The sequence below is a fragment of the Phasianus colchicus genome, chromosome 14 (assembly GCF_987193195.1).
Source record: "Phasianus colchicus chromosome 14, bPhaCol1.hap1.1, whole genome shotgun sequence".
Lineage (NCBI taxonomy): Eukaryota > Metazoa > Chordata > Aves > Galliformes > Phasianidae > Phasianus > Phasianus colchicus.
Genome location: NC_143449.1, coordinates 12,391,901 through 12,413,033, shown reverse-complemented (window position 1 = coordinate 12,413,033; position 21,133 = coordinate 12,391,901). Strand labels below are relative to the sequence as shown.

At 36.1% G+C, this 21,133-nt stretch overlaps 1 long non-coding RNA gene across 4 annotated transcripts in view; it reads left to right on the top strand.

The window, feature by feature from the left end:
* Nucleotides 1-3,943: 3,943 nt before the first annotated feature.
* LOC116229438 (uncharacterized) overlaps nucleotides 3,944-21,133 on the top strand; it is a 41,300-nt gene continuing 24,110 nt past the window's right edge. For all 4 annotated transcript variants that reach the window (XR_016471004.1, XR_016471006.1, XR_004167024.2 and 1 more), the window contains exons 1-3: nucleotides 3,944-3,981; nucleotides 7,441-7,564; nucleotides 11,530-11,653. This is a non-coding gene — a long non-coding RNA (uncharacterized LOC116229438). The remainder of the gene's footprint in view (nucleotides 3,982-7,440; nucleotides 7,565-11,529; nucleotides 11,654-21,133) is intronic.

Below are 21,133 nucleotides of genomic sequence, written 5' to 3'. Positions count from 1 at the left end.
ACCAGCCACACAAAGTACCCCTTGGAGAAGATGGCATCCAGACCATCTTGGGTCAAGGCTCATTAAGCACTTACAAAGAAACTGCGAGCAAAATATACATCACTTAAAAATATAAAGTAGTACTTCATTGGCTAATGCATATGCAGTCATTAAGGTACTGAGCAACTAATGAGCTATTGAGCTAAATATTTGTGCATTCTGTATGGGAGAATTGTCAGAGTTCAGTTTGTTCAGTAGCAAGCTTTGAAAAGTCGTTATTCCCCGAAGCTCCTGGCTATGAACAATTAGACAGATGCCTACGGAAGAGAGGTTCCATAATTAAAACCCCAGTTTTTCTCATCTCTCAAATGCCCTGGGAGATGGTCCTTGTGATATTTCTTACCTTAACAGCTAGTTAAGGAGAGGAACTTTCAGATTTTTTCCATTATTAGAACAAGCTTTCGGCAAACTAGTTAAATTAGCAAGTTTCGCGTAGAGTTACTAGTTCCAGTACATCTCACACAGCAGTAACAGAAAAAAAAGCCTGAAAATTTCCTATGCTGAGATACTGGCTGCATTTGGTGAGGTTTTTCTAGATACAAATTTTCATCTTCGTTTCCAGAGATGATATAAACATTGCTCTCATTTTGCATCCTCTTAAATTTGTGTGAACTTAATCGAAAACTATCTTTGAGCTTATAACCAGTTGTATAATATTTTGTAGCAAACAGTTCAACTGTATTTCCAGCCTGAGGAATTAGTAACTGTGTAATTTACAGAGGTTGGATATGAGAAATATTTTCAATTTGCAACTATATTTTAAAGAAAGTTTCATAAGTTATTTACTATTAAATGTAAGAAAATGGAATTAAGCATAAAATATTCATCAAATTTTAAACAATTTACAGACAATAGGAAGGAAATATTTACTTAAAGAAATTGCCTCATGTGTGCACTATATGCATTGGAATAGAACAATTAAGGCCTCTACATTTTATAGGGTTTTATTACTTATAAAAAATAGCAGGAGGTTGTGAAAATAATTAGGAAAATAATAACCAATTTTGAGTATTTGTGCCGAGCTTCTTTTACTGCAGTACACATTTCAACCTCAGCTGCCAAGCTTAATGGCCAAGCATACTCTTTTTAATCACAAATTAAATTTTGTCTTATTAAGGTTCTTCCAGTTTTGCACAGTAATTTTTAATCATTAAAATTTAGTTCATTGCTTTCTGTTAACAGAAGTTTCTTTTCAGCACATAATCAGCACTTGCTGGTTATGACTACATAGAAACTTCTCTTTTACGGGAATGTGTCTTAGCAACCATGTCCTCTTGATTCCTTTGGGTACACAGGAGAAAGAAATTAAACTTTCTTTTCTAATTAACATAATGCAGTTAGTCCAGATTGACGAAGGGGTGGCTGTACATCTGTGACTGAGGGAATAAACCAAATATGTCAATTTGGATAAAAAAGTAAACATTCTGTGTTCAGCACAGAATTTCAGATTAATTGTCAGCACAATAATTATGTAAGTGTAATTAACGTTTAGACTCTGAAGTCACTTGAGTAACAAGAATGCCCAAATACAAATTTGTAGTGTTGTCAACATTTATGCAAGTACAGAAATTTTAAGGGTGCTGTTACATATAATTAAGTCAGCAAGCTGCCTGCTTATCAGCTAAATAAAATGATTAATGGTTATGACCCTGGTAAATTTTTGACAATCATGTCTTGTGATTGTAACAAGGCTGTTTTATGAAATGACGGCGTTTGATTGCATGTTGGCCTGTCAGTTGTGTCTTTCCTTTCACCTTGCTCTCCAAGCATCTTCTCCATCTCCAGTTTAAAATTTAAACTGAAAAGGCAGTTGGTAAAAATGTCAATCACCGAATTTGTTCTTACAGTGATTTCTTTGTGTAAACTGAAATACTGAATGCATATTTCAGTTCAAGATCTGTAATTTCTAATACTGTTTTCTGCAGTGTGTTTGCACACTTGAGCTGCAAGTTTGAGCCCCATTTTTATAACGGATTTGTAAAGAACACAACATATCATTTCCATTAAAATAATTTTTAGATTTGGGAAATAGGATATATAGTTTGTTAGTTAATCACAATTTCAGCAAAAGGAAGGAGGCAGTTAGAGATTACACTTCCTAGAAGTAGATGAGGAGTATAACAGAGGGTTGGAAGGCATTTATGAAGCTGAGTATGACAGACTAAAAGTGGGAATAAAATGAAAAAGGGAAAGAGCAAATTATGAAAGGCACATTCATGACTGAAGAGGAATATAAAGTATTTGTTGTTGCAGCTGTGAGTTCAGCAAACAAGGAATACAATTTTGGAAGAGCAGACATCTTGAGAGAAGAAAAATCTGTTTGAAATACAGTTTGCATTTATCTTTGGGGATGACAAGAATTTTTTTAAAAATTAGCGACATGGAGATGAAAGCTGAAAACTCAGAAATATGAAAAAGTGAAATAAATTGCATTAATTGAAACGTATTCCTCCTTCCAGAGACTGCCTTTAGTCCCCATGCCAACCACAATTATAAACACTAGAATCCAGGACTTGCTTTTGAGGACACTCAGCTTTGATCATCTTGCAGCCAAGTGCCTCCCTGAGTGCAACCGACTTCCAGCTGCTGTGGAAGTCAACCTCACTTTGCAGTTCTCTAAAGCAGCATGAACTGTGCACAAAATCTTCATGTGCTTGAAGCTGCATGCATTTACTTCACCAGCCACAGCACAATCTACCACTGATCAGCCAACATGTTTTTCAGTGCAGGAGGCCAGGTTACAGTTAACTTTGTTTCCAACTTGTGATGACACTCAAATTTCAATTTTTACTCTGAAATTTGGTCTTAGTAATCATAACTGTTTTACATATTCAGATTCTGATAGCTATTTACTTTTAAGTATTCAACAACTACCATTTATGTAGTTTTCCAGTCGTTTATTTTACCATAATGGAAATATTTTATAAAGATACTATTCTTATGCTTTAGCAGAAAAATGAAGATGTTACATATGTTATTCTTTTTCAATTATAATTCAACTGACTTAAGAGGATCAGCTGAAATAAAGTTACTTCTAACAATATTAAATACATTTTCTGTCACATTAGCAAGAAAATTCCAAATGACACAGTCAAATCACAGACAAAAAAAAAATTGTGATATTATGTAAAAATATTATGTGAAGTTCAGTGAAGCAAATTAAGACAGATGTAGTCTCATTGTCTCACTTTCTACTGAAGTTCTACTGTCTAGGTGTTGTCTATGTTTTCTGATGATGAAGAATTTCTGCACTAATTCTGTAATAGCTGCACAACTTTTTCACAGGCTTCTCAGTGTTTCTGATTTTCCCTTCTAAATATCTATTTGCTCTGAAAAGAGAAGAAACTATATTTGGATTCTTTCCTTTCAGTTTGTAATATTTTTTTATTTTTTTATTTTTTATTAAGTATTTTAAATTAATATTTTAAAGGCAATAGATAACATTAAACTAAGAGTAGAAATGGGTAAGGTATCATCACATTCAAAAGAGTTTAGTACTGATGTCACAGTGTGAGGAAAGTGAGAAACTCTACCTGTGAATAATACCATACAATGCTTTCATTCATTTTTAAGAACCTGATTCACTTCTATTTGCATTTCAGATTTGAAATGTGAACTGTAATGTGTCCTAAAATGTGCTTATGTGTACATAAACAATAAACAAAAAAATGAATGCAATACATAATTTATTTATTAAATCCAAGAGATTTGTTATGGTGTATGGGAACTGCTGAATCACGGCCTGAACCTCTGATTGACCACCTGAAGTGAGCAATGAGTCAGCCCTGGGAGCACAGATGAAGATAATTCTCCTGTACTACTGGAAGGCTGGAGCCTGCCTCCACCTCTCCTAGGCCCCATTTAAGAGCTGACTACCAGTAGGGACAGATCTCTTTTGGAGATTGTTCCTTTCTGAGTCTTATCAGCAAGCCCAGGACAAGGGTAAGCTTTCCATCCATTCTTCTTTACTGTGATAACCTGTTTAGCCTAACTTTCCTGTATATTTCTGGATTGTAACATCTGTATATTCATTGACTACACATTATGGATATCAGAATTAAAGATGATTAAAGAATATGACAGCTTAGATAAATTATAGGAACACCCTTAGCAGGTTGAGCTGACTTCATAATATTACCAATAATAGCTCAAGAAATACTTCATCACTTCCAAGGGAATGTTCCATTTTTCATCGTGCAAACGATTGAACATATCCATTCAATCTTTAGTTCACATAGTGGCTGGTTGTCAGTCACACTTCAGCTCTCTTTCAGATCCCTAAGAAATTGTTTAGGATAGTTTATTTGTTGCTTTATTTGTCACTTATGTGTTGCTTTAGTCCTGGGTAACTCTTGTCTTGCTTAAGATTAAGAAACAACAGTTCAAATATTGGTCTGATTAGATTATTACGAATCTTAATCAGGGAGATGGGGAAGGGGAGGCTGGTGACTATTACAAATTTGGGTGATGGGGAAGGGAAAGCGGGAAATAGAAAAGAGAGGAAAGAAACAAGAAATACATAGAGCAGGAATAGTCACTGCCAAGATCCAACAGCATCCTGCTGCATGCTGTTTGGATGGTCCAAGGCAAAGCACAGGGGGGAGAGCAGCAGCAGCGTGGCTGGCCTTGTACAGCAACAGAATAAGTCCAGGACAAAGGGGCAGGTTTCAGGTAACAGGCCCAGGAGGAGTCTATCAGCAGTCAAGCATTATCTTGTGAGGCATCTGATGTCAGGCAACATTCCTCATGGTTGTTAGTCCCCCTTTTTTTTTTTTTTTTAATCCTTCTTCTTTTGCCAACATGGCATTCCCGGGCACTTGGGTAAGAGTTGTGTGTACCCCTGAAATAGCTATCTTCCTTGAGATAAGCCTACACAAAAGACTGCTTCCCAGCTGTTAATCTGTGGCTTATCTCTCTCTCTCACTGCTCCTGGCCTGCAAATCTTCAGGCAAAACATTTTGCCAACTTTGACCAGGATTTACCTGGAATTGTCCATCTGTGTTCCTCAGACAAAGGATTTCTCAACCGTTGCCCAGGATGTGTCTGTCAGTGTTCCTCAGCAAGCTGCACTGACAGTGGCACACAAGAATAATCATCTCTTACAACTCTGAATGTGTTCTTTTTTTTTCCAGTAGTTGGCCTGAGAAGGTGTTTCTATCTCCCTCTTTATTACTCACGTAAAATAAATTACATCAATTTATAAGTTATGCTAAATATGCTCCCGTTAATATACACAATTTTACATTGCTTCTTCAGCCATCTTCTCAGAAAGATGCCTGCTACCCTAATAACCAAAGCAGCAAGCAACTGTTTTGGTGAGAACAACACAAAACGCTGTTAGGAATTCATTATTTGGAAAACAAAACAGACTAGGAAAGATAAACAGTAATCAAAATGCTGAGACATACCTGGAAGAGAGTGTGCTAAACTTTCTTCTATTTTTACTTATTTCACTTTTTTTGTTTTGTTTCGTAGTTCATGTGTTTTTTGTTTGTTTTACAAGTATATAACCATATATAATTGTCTTGCATTTTCTACTTTTAATTGATAACAGGCTGGTCAATTAGCAGTTTAAAATTCCATAACGCAAAATCCTGAAGGGATAACAATAAATTAACACTAATTATTTAAGCAATTATTAGCAATTTATTTCCAAATAAAATACTTCTTAATTATTTTACTAATGAATACAATGTTAAAACCTACAAAGGGAAAGAGAAATGTTTTATGACAATGCTGCCAGTGATTCATGTGATGACCAAGTTGGCCTTCCTTTCTGTATTTCTCTTCAGAAGAAAATAATTATATTAGTAACAACTAATACTTGTAATGCAGACTATCTGCTAAAAGAGATGTTCAAAGTCAGGTAGTAAAAGAGAACTTCCATAAATAGAAGAAATTTGAAACACATAGGGGAAGAATAAATTAACCTAAATTTATCTGCAACTAACAAGGATATTAAATACAATTTAGCATTTTAGAATAAAAATAGCCAAATCCATCATGCATATTATAAAAAAGTAAAATTCCTCTGTTATGATTCAGCAAATTTAATGTATTTGCCATTGTCATGTGCAAATATTTAACAATTTAATTTTCTTTCTAGACAGTCTGTATATCTTAAGAATGAAAGATGAAATGATTATGCAGAGTCTGAGGCATGGACTCAGATTTGAACGATCCAAATTATGTATTGCTAGTTCTAATATCTCTTATATACATTCACAGTTTTTCACTTTTAACTTTTCCACCCACCTTTACGTGTCAACAAAACATTCCACAAGTACTCCATAATTTAACCGTGTGTGCAGGCACTTATCAGAGTCATGAGTCATTCCTCACCATGCACATTTCCTCCAATCGGCCATCATGCAGCTGAATTGACTTCGTTTTTCCTCTACTGGAGGTGTCCTTGGTTCTCAGCATTGATTTCTCTTGCCGTTTATCTTGCTCCACAGCTTCTGCTCTGAATATACTTTCTTGTATACCCACATGATCATGGAAAAAAAAAACAAAACGTAATGTTGGTTCAATTCATCTGGAAAGTTAGGTGTCTTCGGACAAAAGTTTTAAATGTGTCATACTTCAAATAAAGGCAGTTGTCAGTGCTTAGGAACTGGGGTTACAGATATCATAAAAGAATTTGATGATAGCTAAGGGGATTATTTGTTGTAGAGTGATCATGAAAAACATAGAAGATAATGTAAATTTCTGTGAAAATATTAAGTTCTGTAGTGGTTTGATCTTGGATTATAGTCAGGCACCCATCCAGCCACCCCTCTAATTCCTAGGACCAGGGAAGGTCCTGTATTGTACAACAGTGATCACGATTAGAAAGCTCATGGAGTGAGATGAAGATGTGGAGATAGCTTAACAATTTCTGTCACTGACAAAACAGATTCAACCTGGGGAAAATTAATTTATTGCCAAGTAAAACAGACTTAGGTAGTGGGAAACAAAGATAAATATTAAAATACTTTCTGTCTTCCCCGTTTTCTTTTCTAACATCAACTTCAGTCATTCATTCCCAACTCCTCCATCTGGCACTTCATGCAGCGTAGGGATAAGGAGTGTAGAGGTGGCCAGCTATAATCAGCTCCCTGCTGGTCCCACATAAGCTGCAGGGAAAGCCCTGCTCCAGTGCCTGCACCAGTGTCTCTCCTCTTCCTTCTCTGGCCTGGCTGTTCCTGGGGCTGTTCCTCACACTTTTACCCTCACTCCTCAGTGCTGGGCAGCATTTTGCACTCAAGCACACTGCCCTGCTGCTAGACCCAGCTGGCCAAAAGCAGCTGTGTGTGGCATGGAGCAGCCCCAGCCTCACTGAACTCTGCAGCCACACTGCTGCCAAAGCCTCGCTGTGAGCACCCGACAGAAGTCTTTAAGATGGTTTCTTGTCCATAGGGTATGCTTGGCATAGCCAGCCTGAGATTGCTACTGGCTCAGCTGTGACAGAGCACCCAGCAGGGCGCAGGAAGGCAGCGTCAGTGAGGAGGGCCTGAGTGTGTCAGAACTCTCCATGAGCACTGTAAGTCCTGGCTTTTCCTTGGATTTGCCAAATATTGCCTGAGTTTTTAGGCAGTCATGTTTCCAAACTGGAAAAGAAAAATGGTATCTTCTTAAAAAGTACAAAGTGCTTAAGAGAAAGTACAAAATAAAACTTTGAATAAAATGATCTCCAGATGGTCATTAAATATGTTAAATGGCAGTCTGCTTTCAGCCCACCAGGCACCAATTTTATTATTCTAATAACATCTTAAAATGAAAAAGATAAAGTCTTATAAAAAGAGGCCGTTAACTTTGATGGCACTTAATCCAGATAACTTTTAGAATATCCATTAATGTGCAAAGATACAAAACACATTCAGCAACAAAAATAGTTCTTTGCTGAAAGGTGCTCATGTGGACTTTTGCCAACTCTTTTACATGCAGATGCTGAAAAACAGAAATTTTCAAATGTGGGAATGTAACAAATGCTGTGTTGTGAAATAAAACAGTGATGTATTTAAAAACCAAAATTATGGATATTGAAAATTCAGATGAGTAAGCGAATAAGAATTTGGAAAAGTAGTTCTATTTGAAGTCTAAACTTTGCCATACTTCATATACTCCTATTACTTGTACTTGATACAAATTCCATACGTATGTTAACATTTGGTCATGCAATAACGTAAATTATTCCCATCTATTATGCATTATTTTACACTAGTATACAAAGGCATTCCGTTTCTGGATTGAGCTTTGTGTATTTAATTTTGGATGTTTATGTATAAAAGTTTGTTACAGTCTAAATATATAGTATCAGGATCTCAGCAAACTTAGAGTCACAAGTAGTAGACATTTTCGGTAAGAAGTGGGGGAGTGTCTTCACTTGAACACTGGAAGTTCAACGTGCAGAAGAACTTCTTTACAGTAAGGGTGACAGAGCACTAGGACTGTTTGCCCAGAAGTGGAAGGCTGTGGAGTCTCCTTCTATGGAGATATTCAAAACCTGTCTGGATGTCTACATGTGTGACTTATTGTAGGGAACCTGCTTTAGCAGGGATTTTGGACTTGACGGTCTCTTGAGGTCCCTTCCAATTCCTGCAATTCTATGTTTTCTACAGTCATCCACAAATGTGTGCCGTGTATTTTTCATAATATTAGGATTTCCAGAATTTTCAGGAGAAGCTCTTGAATTTTGTCTTTCAAATTACCAAGTAAACTGATACCATCTTGATAGATGAGAAAAAGATAACCTTCTATAAGATACTGAAGTACTTGATATTTTTGGAATGACACAAGAGATTGTGAAATGCTGATGCTGTTTCGTAAGGTTTTTTTTTTTTTCCATTCACTTCCTATTGAAGATTTACAAAAACCCCAGGGCATTTCTGGTAATATCAGGAAGACAGGATGACTCTTCTGGATTTCTGACTGAGCAGTTATAAACCTTCTACTGTGGCAGACAAATATGCTTAAATCTTTTTGTATAAATGTGAAAATATGTCATACTAATAGATGAATCTTCAAAAGGCTTGCTGTACTTATAGGAGCCAGCAAGCCGTACAACTTGCAGTGTGAAAAATACTCAGGAACACTGTAACTATAAGGAGTAAATCAGCTGTTCTGTTCTCATTTTGAGTATGTCTGACTGTGAGAGAAACATCAGAAAATAAGCAAAGAAATCTCCTGCCACTTTTGCCTACAGATTGAAGTGCGGGGGGTATTATAGCTACTTAGCTGCTTCTGACTGGCAGAATTTGCTTGTTGAATTATGGCAGCCTAAAATCACATACATTTACAGAAAGAATAAGCAGCAGAAGCAGACTGGATCTCAGGGTTTTGAGCCTCACTGCAGTGACTGCGGAGGCTGTTACTATTCAAACCCTGTAAAGTAGCAAGAAATTTTCCTTTAGAATACCTAAACAAAGTGGATTGGGTTTCTTTTTCAATCCTGAACTGTAATCTTTCTGAGATTATCCTTGCATTTTCTTTAAATAAATGTGGACAAAATTTGTACCTCTATAGCAAATTATTAAATAGAGCTGAGAATACCAGACAAAAGACAAATTTCAGATAAAGCACTAGAGGATCGTATTTAGAATGTCTTTATGAAACATATATTTGAATTATGGAAGCCACATACAGCACTGCACTCTATAGCAGTGTCTAGTACAATGCATAATTCAACATGAGTTACAAATGATGAGGTTGGAGATCAGTGGAGATCAAAAATGGCTAAAGAATACAATGTATCACTAACATAATTTCTTCCTCATTTTAAAATAAATTCTTGTTTTTTCTTGATTCTCAAGAGGGATTTCTGAACCGTCCTGACTGAGCGGGGGGTTTGGAGCAGATGACCCATCCCAGGATTCCTTCCAACCTCTGTCATTCTGTGATTCTGTCATTCTGTGAATTGAAAGTAGAATCTGATGTGATTGATGGAGAGCAGAATTCTGATGCAGAATGCATACTTTCTTCAAAATGCACTCTTCTAAAATTTCAGATGTAGTGCTTGAGAGGTTTTCTGTTCTTAATAATGTTTATTTAAACATATATAGAACTGAACAATTGTATGTTTTGACAAAATTTTAAATGCCTTAATTTTCATTACTCTCATAAGTACAGTTATTATTTTTGTTATAAAATGTTGAAATAAATGAAATATAAAAGTATGTGCTATAAAACTAAATGAAAGAATACAATTGCAACTCTGGAATAATTCAGTGTTGCTTAAAAACTTATAAAATATTAAGTAGACATCCTTAAAAAATACTAATTTCTTTCTGCCTCTTTCATGTTTAGCTTCACTGCATGTACAATCTTTTATACTTATTGATTCTAGTGAATATGATGTCAGGTAACATCCTTGGGGGTCATAGATGAAGGCACAAACTTGTTCCCAACATACAAGCTGGAAAGATTTCTTTGTTAGAAAAGTAGTTCACATTTTAAAATCATAAGGTATTTAATTTTAATTTTCAAGAGGGAAATGTGCCAAATGCTTCTGTTTGGTTCCCTCTCACCACCACCCCTTTATTTTTGTTTTAATTCATTGAGGCTTAGGGGCTGCTTAATTTATTTCAGTAGCTGGAATTTGTCCTCTTAGTCTAGTTCCATCATTTTCAAATAACACAATCTTGCAGCAGTCCCATGTTAGAATAGGAAGCAAAGCATTTTGTAGCTTAACTTTTAGGGTTGTGTAATACTGTTATCGCTTCCAAAAGAGAGAACAAACTTTGCTTATCTAAACTAGTCATATGTTGAGATTCATATAGAAAAATCACAGTAGAATGTGGTTTCAAAGCATAAAGGTATTATGAATGTAGCAAACAATACTTTCATACCCTGCACTGTCACTAAGTCAACCTTCTTAGCCCTTTGAAAGGGAGCACAGAACTTGAAGTTTATGTTTAAATAAATATATAAGGCATCATTCAAGGTCTGCCAAGGCTACTGCATTGGTAAATGTCAAAACTCTAATCCCAGTAAGGGAGCAAGCCAAGGCAAGCTGCTGCATTTATTAGAGTAACATGCAAAAGCTTCCAGTACGCTGTTTTCTAGTTGATCCCAATCTCGTTGCTAGACTTTCCTATTGTTATAAAATTGAATTAGTCCTTCATTATAAAGGAAATAGGTGCAGATAAATGTTTGATATTCTGCCTCTGGCAATGGCTAATACTATGTGCTTCAGAGGAGAAAAAAAAAAAACAAAAAAAACCACCAGAAATATCCCCTAATACCACTAAGTCCAATCTGCAATGCTGGACGTAAGATAACATGCCTTCCTGATGCCCGTAGGGCTGAATTATGCCCTGTTGCATGAGACTAAATTAATCTTTTTCTAAGCAGTGTTATTTCAGATACTGCTATTGGTCAATTATGCAGACCCTTTTAAAATTCCAACTCAGCTGTTGTGCTGCATAAGTAATTATTTCCTATTGGGTATTACATGGCTACTAACTATAAATCTTAGTGAATAACCCACTTGTTTTTCCGTTCTGACAGACGCTCCCTGGGAATGCTTGTTAAAGGGGAGAAGTACTTCTGTCTGCATCTAGTGAAGTCAGCCCTAAAGTAGATGAAATACTAAACTGCTCTGGCCAGAGATTACGCATCCTTATGCTCCCAGGTAATTCACTGCTTCCCTTTGGAATGTTATATACTTGGGAAACCAATATTTGAGTCACAAACCGTAAGGAATTTAGTTTTTGTTTACTATTCGTTATGTTAATCTAAAACTATGCTGTGCCCTTACATTTCTCAGTGATCATAAAGGAAGAAATTAATACTTACAGGACCTGTTCTTAAACTGAGCTTGCCAGTGTTTAAAGTAAAACATTTTATTTGATAACGAAACATATAAAAATCATTCTTTGTTCTCCCTTTTATTTGTTACAACTGAGAAGAACATAGTATGTGGAAGACCAAACATTTTCTCTCTAATCTGAGTGATATCTTAATCCAAACCTTTTTTAAGCCTCTCTTCTGATAAATACACCTTCTATATGTTAATGGCCCAGTGTCCTCCTTCTGTTTCCCAAAGTAATGTAACTTTCATTAAGCAAGGGGTATTCCAACGAATAGTAGCAATTTTGAAAGAAATAATTTTAACTTGGCTTCAGTAAGCTTCAGACCAGTATGACATGACATTCCTGACATGTCCATACTCTTATTAGAATCCATGAGAGAATATAATGATGGTAATCGTTTAACCCTGAGAATTTGTAGATGAGGGGAAGACATTAAGCTGTGTTATATTAATAATTCATTATGAATAATTCTGCCAGCTCTTTGCCAATTTGTTTTTCTCAGTTTTCTTTTTCTTTTGGTGTATGACAGAAAAGCTATTAGAAGAAAAAGCCTTCTGATGCTACCAAACACTGCCTGGTACAGAGTTAACAATATCAAAAAGACTTCTTTTTTGTTGCAACCTCTTACTGGTGTAAAAAAAAAAAAAAAAACAAACATCAGAAGCAGAAAAAGTTGCTAGCCTTTCCTAATGCAAGACTTTTCATCATAACAGTCACATGTATATCTCCACAGACCTGCATGCTTGATGATCATTACTAATTTAGCTGATCAAGCAATAGCCAGTTTTCTATCTGCTAATGATTAGAATAGAATAGTTCAGTTGGAAGGAACTCCATTATGCCTTTGTGTTTTTCTTAGACCAGTTGCAGGTGAAAGAAGTCCTGATCCTTGATCCCAGACTCCTTTTGTTCAGCGATATGTTTGTAATCACACCAGTGTATATAGCCACGCTTTTGGCTACACAGGGTTCTGAAGTAGATGTAGCTTTGCAACAGGTTTGCACCAACTGACACAGCGCAGGGTTTGTTTAGGGCAGGTGGGTCAACAGCACTTCCCTTTGTAAGTATCTCACATTAGACTTGATCTTACCTGCTCTTTCATGGCTGAGACCTAAGGAAGATTCAGTCACAAAAGATCCCACAGGAAAAAGTGGCTTCTTAGTATCCATAGTGCACAGCATATGCAAGGCTGAATCAGCATTAGCTTCCTCTGCAGTTTCCTGTCTTCAAACTATTTCACTCGTATATTTTTCTTACCAGTTATACCTTTTTTTTTTTTTTTTTTTTACCCTTTTTTTTTTTTGTTTGTTTGTTTCTCCTTGCTGTTCCTTGAGATTTTAAACCTGATATCTCTGCCAGGCAAGTGGAGATGGTTTCTAAACAGAAATGTCAGAAATGCAGTACTTAAATTTTGCCATTGTTTCAGAGAAACTACTTCCATTTCATTTCAGCAGCCTTAGGGTCCTCAGTATTTTTTTTTTTTTAATAAGGTCAGTCTTCCTCATAAAAAGTAACTGTTAAAAGCAGGATGCTATATTTTACCATAAAGTAAAACCACTTTACCTGTGAAGGGAATGAAATTGAGTGATCACTTTAAGAACTGGGGAAAAAGTGCTGTAAGAGTGAGGAATGAACATTATGGGTAAACACAGCTCTGTGCACCTATATCATAGTTTTGGATCACACAAGTGGGACTGTAAGCAGCTGCCTGTAAACTGTGTGTTTTGATCAGTGTTTGAAGAACTTTTTCAGATACACACTGCAGGAATGCTTCTCCTGACAAGTAATCTAGAGGGAAGAAAGTAATTGAATGCTAGCTTGGAGATACAGATCATCAACTGATTTTTCCTCTGAGATTTATAAATGGATGACAGAACAGGAAAGTAGAAAGGGAAGGGAGGGTATTTTGAATATATTGAAGTTTACTGCATCTTCATAAAAATAGGGCATATATGAAAAAAGAGGAAAGCCCCACTTGAGTATCTGGGTAGTAAGATTTTAGTAAGCAGCTACTTAGCTCTGTTTCTTTGCTGGAATTTAAAGAATGATGTTTTAATAATCAGTGAATAATAGTTAATTAACTAGGTCATATTTTATCAGTATTTATTTGGCGTAAGTATGTATCAAGATATTGAATTTGCACGTGAATTCTGATAAATTCCAAAAAAAAATTATGACACTGTTGATCAGTAAAAATGTTAAACTTTCATACAATCCAATTCATAGTTAATAATTCATAATCATTAGGGATAGAGTCTAATAATTTTACAGAGTAGCTAGGTTTTGATACAGTATATATTTTATCTAATTGCTAAATTATTTAGATGGTTAAATTCAAACGTGGGAATGAATATTGATCATAGTGTAGATATTTTTAAAATTTATTTCTTTTTCTTTCTGAGAAATCAGAGTGTTCTTATACTGTTTCAATGATCATTTACCTCAAGAAATGTCTGAAAGAACATGTAGTTTCAGAATAGGATAAGTTATCTTATTCCACTGTTCAGATGTGTATATTAAAATAATCTCCAAAGTAAAAGTTGCTTTGTGAGAGTGAGTTTACTGTTACCTTGAAGAGTAGTTTCCATTACTGTTACCTTGAAGTGTAGTTCCCATTCCTGTAATCGCTTTGGGATATAGTGATTGCTGATGTCTGTTTCTGTATAGTGCCTCAGTACTCTCACAGCTCCCAGTGCCATATATTTTGAGTGCTTCTCAAGTTGTAAAATCATGAAATAATACTCCTTCAGAATTTCATTGTTGGGGGTTTCTTGAACACTGTTTTTCAGGGCATGGAAAGAACATTATAATGTCTAGAACTCAGAAATACATTTTTCTACCAGATACAAATTTCATTCAATTTGAAGTAAAACAATCTGTTTTACTTTACAAAATTATAATAAAATAAAAATTGAACAACATGCATATTTTTATTGGATACTCATTAATGTAACTGTACATGATAAAAAAAAAATCTAAGCATTTGGTCTAAAATATGAGAAACTTAATAATGCTGAAAAGTCTATTGTTGTTTGGGAATACTTGTGCGTCTGTGTTAGTTCCAAGTTCCATATATAAAGCAGTGGAGGAATTGCAGTGTGAATCACCAAACCAGTGAAAAAGCACTTTTGCTTTATAAAATAAATGTAGAATTTGAAACAATTATATACTTGACGTTTTAAAATCTTTTCTGCTAAGAATGAGATATTGTTTCAAATATTGCTGTAACAATAATTGTTGGAAGTAATCCAGCCAGGAGAAGAAGCTGACTTTTTAACTTGTTTCTGTTCCAAAACTGCCCTTCATGAAGACATGCTTAAATATTTCTTTAATTTACTCTTAAAAGAAAAAAAAAAAAAAGTTAAAATTTGTTTTAAGAGCTGTCATGGTCTTGTTCTTTATTGACATAACTGAAACAAATATAGCGCTATTGTTGTAGAATAGTCAGAGGCATATTTCAATATTTCAAGGCATGGGCAATAGTTTGTTGGTTGGATGGTTTGTTTGTTTTTTTTTTTTTTTTTTTGCAATGATACTAATACATATTGCCAAATACATACACAGTAAAGATGAACCTATCAAGTTCTGTAATGTTCACCAAAGGTCTCACTGCTTTTCTCTTCAACAATTCTGAAGGCCAAACCCACGTGATGATTAATTGGCTGACACCTGTAACGTGCTTCACTTAGGAAATTTTTGAGCATAGGACTAATCAGGTTATGGCCTTTTGTGTTATATAATGACTCAATTTCCATCATCAGAAAATGGGATTCTTAGCAATGATCCAATATTTTTGCTGTCATGTTACGAGAAACGATACTATCATAAAACAGAAACTTAATTGTTTTCTGAGATAGGTAAATAGAGAAGGCAGAAGTAGCTGTTCTGCACAAGGTGGAAGGAAAGAAAATCCACTTGCATTGTACATATGTGCATATGTAGCACATATCCTGACTTTTACCTGAATAGCACATCCTGAAATTACCTAGACATTATTTCAGAGTGTTAGAGAGTGGGGGAAGAGCGCTAGGTTCTTCATGTGAGAAAATAAAGGGAAGAAAAAAAGACTTATTAATTTCTTAATAATTTTTCCTTTACTAAGAACAGTTAAAAATCCTCTTTCCACCAGTTTGCTTTTTTTTTTCATGGTTTGTTATTGAGATCTTGCTCGTTAATCTGTTATAGTTCATATAGTTTATGCACTGCTATATATTTATTTAGTCATTTCTTAGATGTTGTATCATCTGTCCTTTATGATGTTTACTCTTCTGCAAAATTCAAAAATTGTAGTAGTGAAGAGAGTGCTAGAGAGAAAATGCACAGTCCTAAACACCATGGTATAATGAAGATGAAACTTGGCATTCTTTGCTTTTACTAATCTTCAGTCTATCATTTCACTATATGGGAACAGACATTTCTTTCTTTACTATTTAATCAAGTATCTGAAGATATTAACACTAGAATAAATTAAGGGCTTTTAATAGACTCTGAAAAGGCAGCAATTTCAAGATGGTCCACAATAATTATCCTTTAATTAAATGCAGTATGTTAAGCCTAAAGAAGCTCAGAGATTTGGTTTGAAAAAAGGTGGTAGGAATCTATAGAAATCAAACATATTAATAAAGCTTAATCTGAATTAGGGCAAGCAGAAAGAAGAAAGGACAAAAATGCTATACTAAAATCAATGAAGGAAGAGAAATACATGATTACAATTAGGAACAGAAAACAATAGATTTGTAATGCAGGGGAGGGCTACAGTAAGAGTTAACTATGCGAGATATAGATTTTCAGATGAATTTAAAGAATTAAAAGAATAAAGCCAAACCAGTTTGTAAAGGGCGATCATGATCTTGTTTCTTGAGCCTTCATTCAGCATGTAAGGTTATGTTTCATAAAATCTTTAAAAGCATGAAACTGTGTATGAAGACTTACCTTGTGGAGGCTAAATCCTTTTGCATTACAAGGTTTATACAGCAGTGTCACAACCTTGCTCTGAACATCTGAATATTGCATTATAATATACAGCAACCAATCATATAGGCGAATGTGAGTAATAAAACCTAAGGCTCATAAACTCTCTCAGGCTATGTACCTGTACTGCATTTTAATATTGTCTCTCTACTTTCTGAATCATTAAATCTGACACACCAAATTTTATTCCCTTTAGTAGCGTTGTTAGGTTGACTGCCCACTAAATATGAACCCTAAGTGAAGATGACTTCACCTTGGTACTGAGCTTTCTTTGCTTCAATTAACTTTAGTACTTACCTCGCTTCAATTAACTTTGCAGGATCTGTGAAAAGGTCTCCTTATTATTGTGAGATATTTTTCTAAGGCATGAAAAATATATTTGGCAGTACACGGGGATATAGAAATGACTTAAATGAAATTGCAACTTTTGGTAAATAGAAGCACTTAAAGGCCGTATTTCAACAATAATAATTGCTTTTGTCTATATTTAGTCCCTCCTTAAAACCTAATTCTCTTGCTAAACTATGTACAAACTAGACAGTGGACTGTATGATATAGAGGAAGTATCTTCACTTTGCTTATTTGAATTTTATTTCAGACTTCACAAGGCAGTAATCATGTCTTATATATGTTTCAACAGTAAAAATACTGTGTGATTTCTACTTTAGACATATACGAAAGTGAATAACTATTTAGAAATTATTAGAAACTTTTTAGCAACTCTCACGTTGGAGAGCAGTAGTGATGTTGTTTAAGATTTTAAGAATTTGTATAGTTGATCCTGCAAGAGAACAAGCAAAAGGCTGAGATAGATGAACCTGTTTATTGTTGATATATATAGTAAATGGCAGAATGTAACTTCTGGATCCCTTAAAAAATGAGAGTTCTGCTATTTTTTATTTATCTTAAATTTCAGTAATGAGCAGGTATAAAGCTTTTTCACGCCCAGGCTTGGCTTGCTGCTGCAGGAGTTTGAATCACAAACCTTTATTAATCAATGGGATAGCCAGTAATGGAGGGAATTGGGACATGTATATTAAAATATATATATTTTAAGCTAGCATCTAGAAACTTGATTTAAACTAGATTTAGAAAGGATATAGTCCTTAAGAACAGGACATTTATGTTCTAATCAGAAAATTCAGGGTTTGGCAAAATGTGAGTTAGAGTAAGCTAATAAATAGAAACACCAAATAGCTGTGATCTAACTTCAGCCCTAAAGAAATATTTGGTGAAACGGACATCCCAGAGGAGAGTTTGTTAGAAACATTGACAAATACTAGTATGTAAAACTAGTACTAGCAGTTGTCGAGAGCAGCTGCTTTGGAGCTGGCCCAGCCAGCAGCAGAGCAATCGATCCCAATGTATAAGGGGCTTACCTTTGCCAGGGAAACATCAAGAGAGGGAGAAATCCTACAGTAATGGGCAGCTCTCACAAGGGAGCTTGATGCAGTGTGGGCTTTGCCAGGGCAACTGAGTCCACACCCATGCCCCTGAAAGAAGCCTTAGGGTCTACAGTCTGTCTCTAAGGAAAGTCAGTCCTTGTGAGTTTGGCTTTTGGGTGTGTGTGTGATGTTTGAGTGTAATTCTGGGTGCATGTAACAAACTTTTATTCTGGCATATAGAAGCTGTAATGAACATATAATACATGACATCCTCGGAGCTGAAGCTATGTGTTCCCAATGTCATCCATTCAGGTATTGCATGGGACAGGCAGAGCTGCTGTAAATGCCACATGAAGCTCTTAACCAAGTTGAAATTATTCCATCCCTTCCTAGTATCTTAGGTATGTCTTATCTTAGGTGCTAATGCTCGTCTTGTCCCAGAAGATGTCTGATTCTTCTCAGCCACTTTCCCACTTCCTTGTGCTATATCACTGGTGCACATTAGGTTGCTTCTTTCTCTGCTGTTCTCTTTTGAAAATAATGTTTTACAGAGATTCAATCAAAAATGTTATCACCTCCATATATTTGGCTTGCTGTGTTCAGGTGGTCCAACTGAGGTATTGCATTAATACTGATACACATTAGGAATAGTTGAATGGTGTTGTGAGTAGCTTCAGCTAATTAACTCATTTGTTTCTGATCCATTTGATTTTCTCCAAGTTTATGCAACAATAGACTGCCCTGAAGTTGTCAAAAGTGAAGTAGATAGCAAGTGCTTGCTGCCTACATGCACCACACTGAAAATGCAGCAACTGTGTTCTCCTCTGACTGAGAGTACTCAGCACCTGTTTGCATTAATGTGACTTGCGTCTGTGCTCAGAGTACAAATTCTATAGCCTCTGGGTAATAGACACCCTTATCTTGCATTTCCATATTGCTGTGTGAAATAAAAAGCCATTGTACAAACAAATCCACCCCATCCCTCCGTGGATGTTTTCTCTTGCTTCTCTCTTCATGAGAGCTAATTTGCAGTGAGACAACCCAAGGCTGACAAAAGAGGTTTGTTACTTGCTGTTGCCTTAAGAGTGGCAAGCAGAGACTTCTTGACATGCTGCCATTGTATGGGCCTTGTCTGAGCTTTATCTTCTTGAGATGCAGTCTGTGAGTAGAAGTCGCCTTTCCTGAAAATGCTTATGGTTTCCATAGAGTGAAATTTCTGCCTATGGATTAGATTGTGGCATCTGATTTATGAAATTGTCACTGTGTCCAAGTGGCTTCAGACAACTCTGAAAAGCTGTGATAAATACTGGTATCAACAAAGGAACCAGCCTGAGCACTTATCAGCAATACACTCCTGCTTGCTGCCCCATCATCTTTATCGGGATGACTGCTAGTGGGGCACCGTGAAATCAGAACATCAGAATGATGGAGATTCAAAAACAAAGAAGAAAATACAAAATTGTAGAATGGTTTGGATTGGAAGGGACCTTTAAGATCATCTAGTCCAAACTCCCATCCAGCCTGGCTTGGAAGGGTTCAGGGGAGGTGGGGTGGGTGCAATCCACCATCTCTCTGCGCAACCTGTTCCAGTGTCTTCATAATATTTAGTCTAAATTTACCCTCTTCCAGTTTAAAGCTATTTTCCGTTGTCCTGTCATTACCTGCCCTTATAAATGTCCCTACCAAGCTTTCCTGTAGACCTCCTTCAGGTAGTAGAAGGTCACTATAAAGTCTTCTCAGGTCCTTCTGTTCTCCAGCCTGAAGAGCCACAGCTCTCTCAGCCTATCCCTGTAGTGGAGGTGCTCTAGCCCTATGATCCTCTTTGTGGCCCTCCTCTTGACCTGCTCTGAAAGTTCCACATTCTTCTTGTGATGGAGGTTGTAGAACTGGACATCGTAGTCCAGGTGGGGTCTCACAAGAGCAGGGTATAGGGGCAGAATCGCCTCCCTCGACCTGCTGGTCATGCTTCTCTTGATGCATCCCAGGATACAGTTGGCCCTCCACCTGCTCTCTGGGATTGCTCCAACCCAGGTGCAGGACCTCACCTCCCCTGAAATAAGGGAGATCTTTTGGTTTTTATGTGACCCAGTTTATAACATGACTACATGCGGTTAAGATGCTAAAGTGCAGCACAGCAACGATAACAAAGGAACAGGGATTTGGGACAACAGTATAGTATCCATAGACAAATAGTGGAACGAGAGGCAGCTGAATTTACCATAATGCTATTTAATTCCTTTATGGGGGTTCTGCCAGCATCCTAAGTTCTATGAACCACTTCATTCAGGAGTCAGCTTATAGTAAGTAGTGGAGCAAGCCTTTAAAACCCTAATCTCTTTGCTTGTCTTGTACAGTGAAACTCAGACTCAACTTTTGTAAATAGTGCAAGATAAAAGTATCCATAAATGTTTTACATTCAGAAAAAAAAAAACTGTATGAGAAGAACTTTGTACTTGAAAGAGTTGCCGATGTCTAAAAGTTCTTGGAGAGAATTATTCTGGCAAAAGTGTCTTTTCTTCATATGAGGAAATCAACCTAAGTGATTACATTCTTGCTGTGAATATAATTGCTCCTTCTTGTTCTGTATCGTGACATATTCTGGAGTCAAGCTGTGCGTCACACTGACCACTGGTTTTCAGAATGGTGAGCAGGAAAGGAAATGTCTCTCTTGTAGATGTTGGTATGAGAAAGAGCGATTGAGAGCCACAAGAAAACAAAAATAGGCAAAATGTGGCAGTGGTCATCCACTTACATTTTCTTCGTAGTGTTTTTGTTTTGTTTCATGCAGTTTTCTCAGAACTGCTTCCTTGCCAGTAGACTTGGCTCTCTTCTGCTGCTGTTGATTTTCCTTTTGTCCTTTTGGACAACCCTGGTGTTTGATCTGACCTGTTTGATTATATTTAGGTATTTTTCTAAGCCCTTGTTTGTACAGTACGTCTTGGA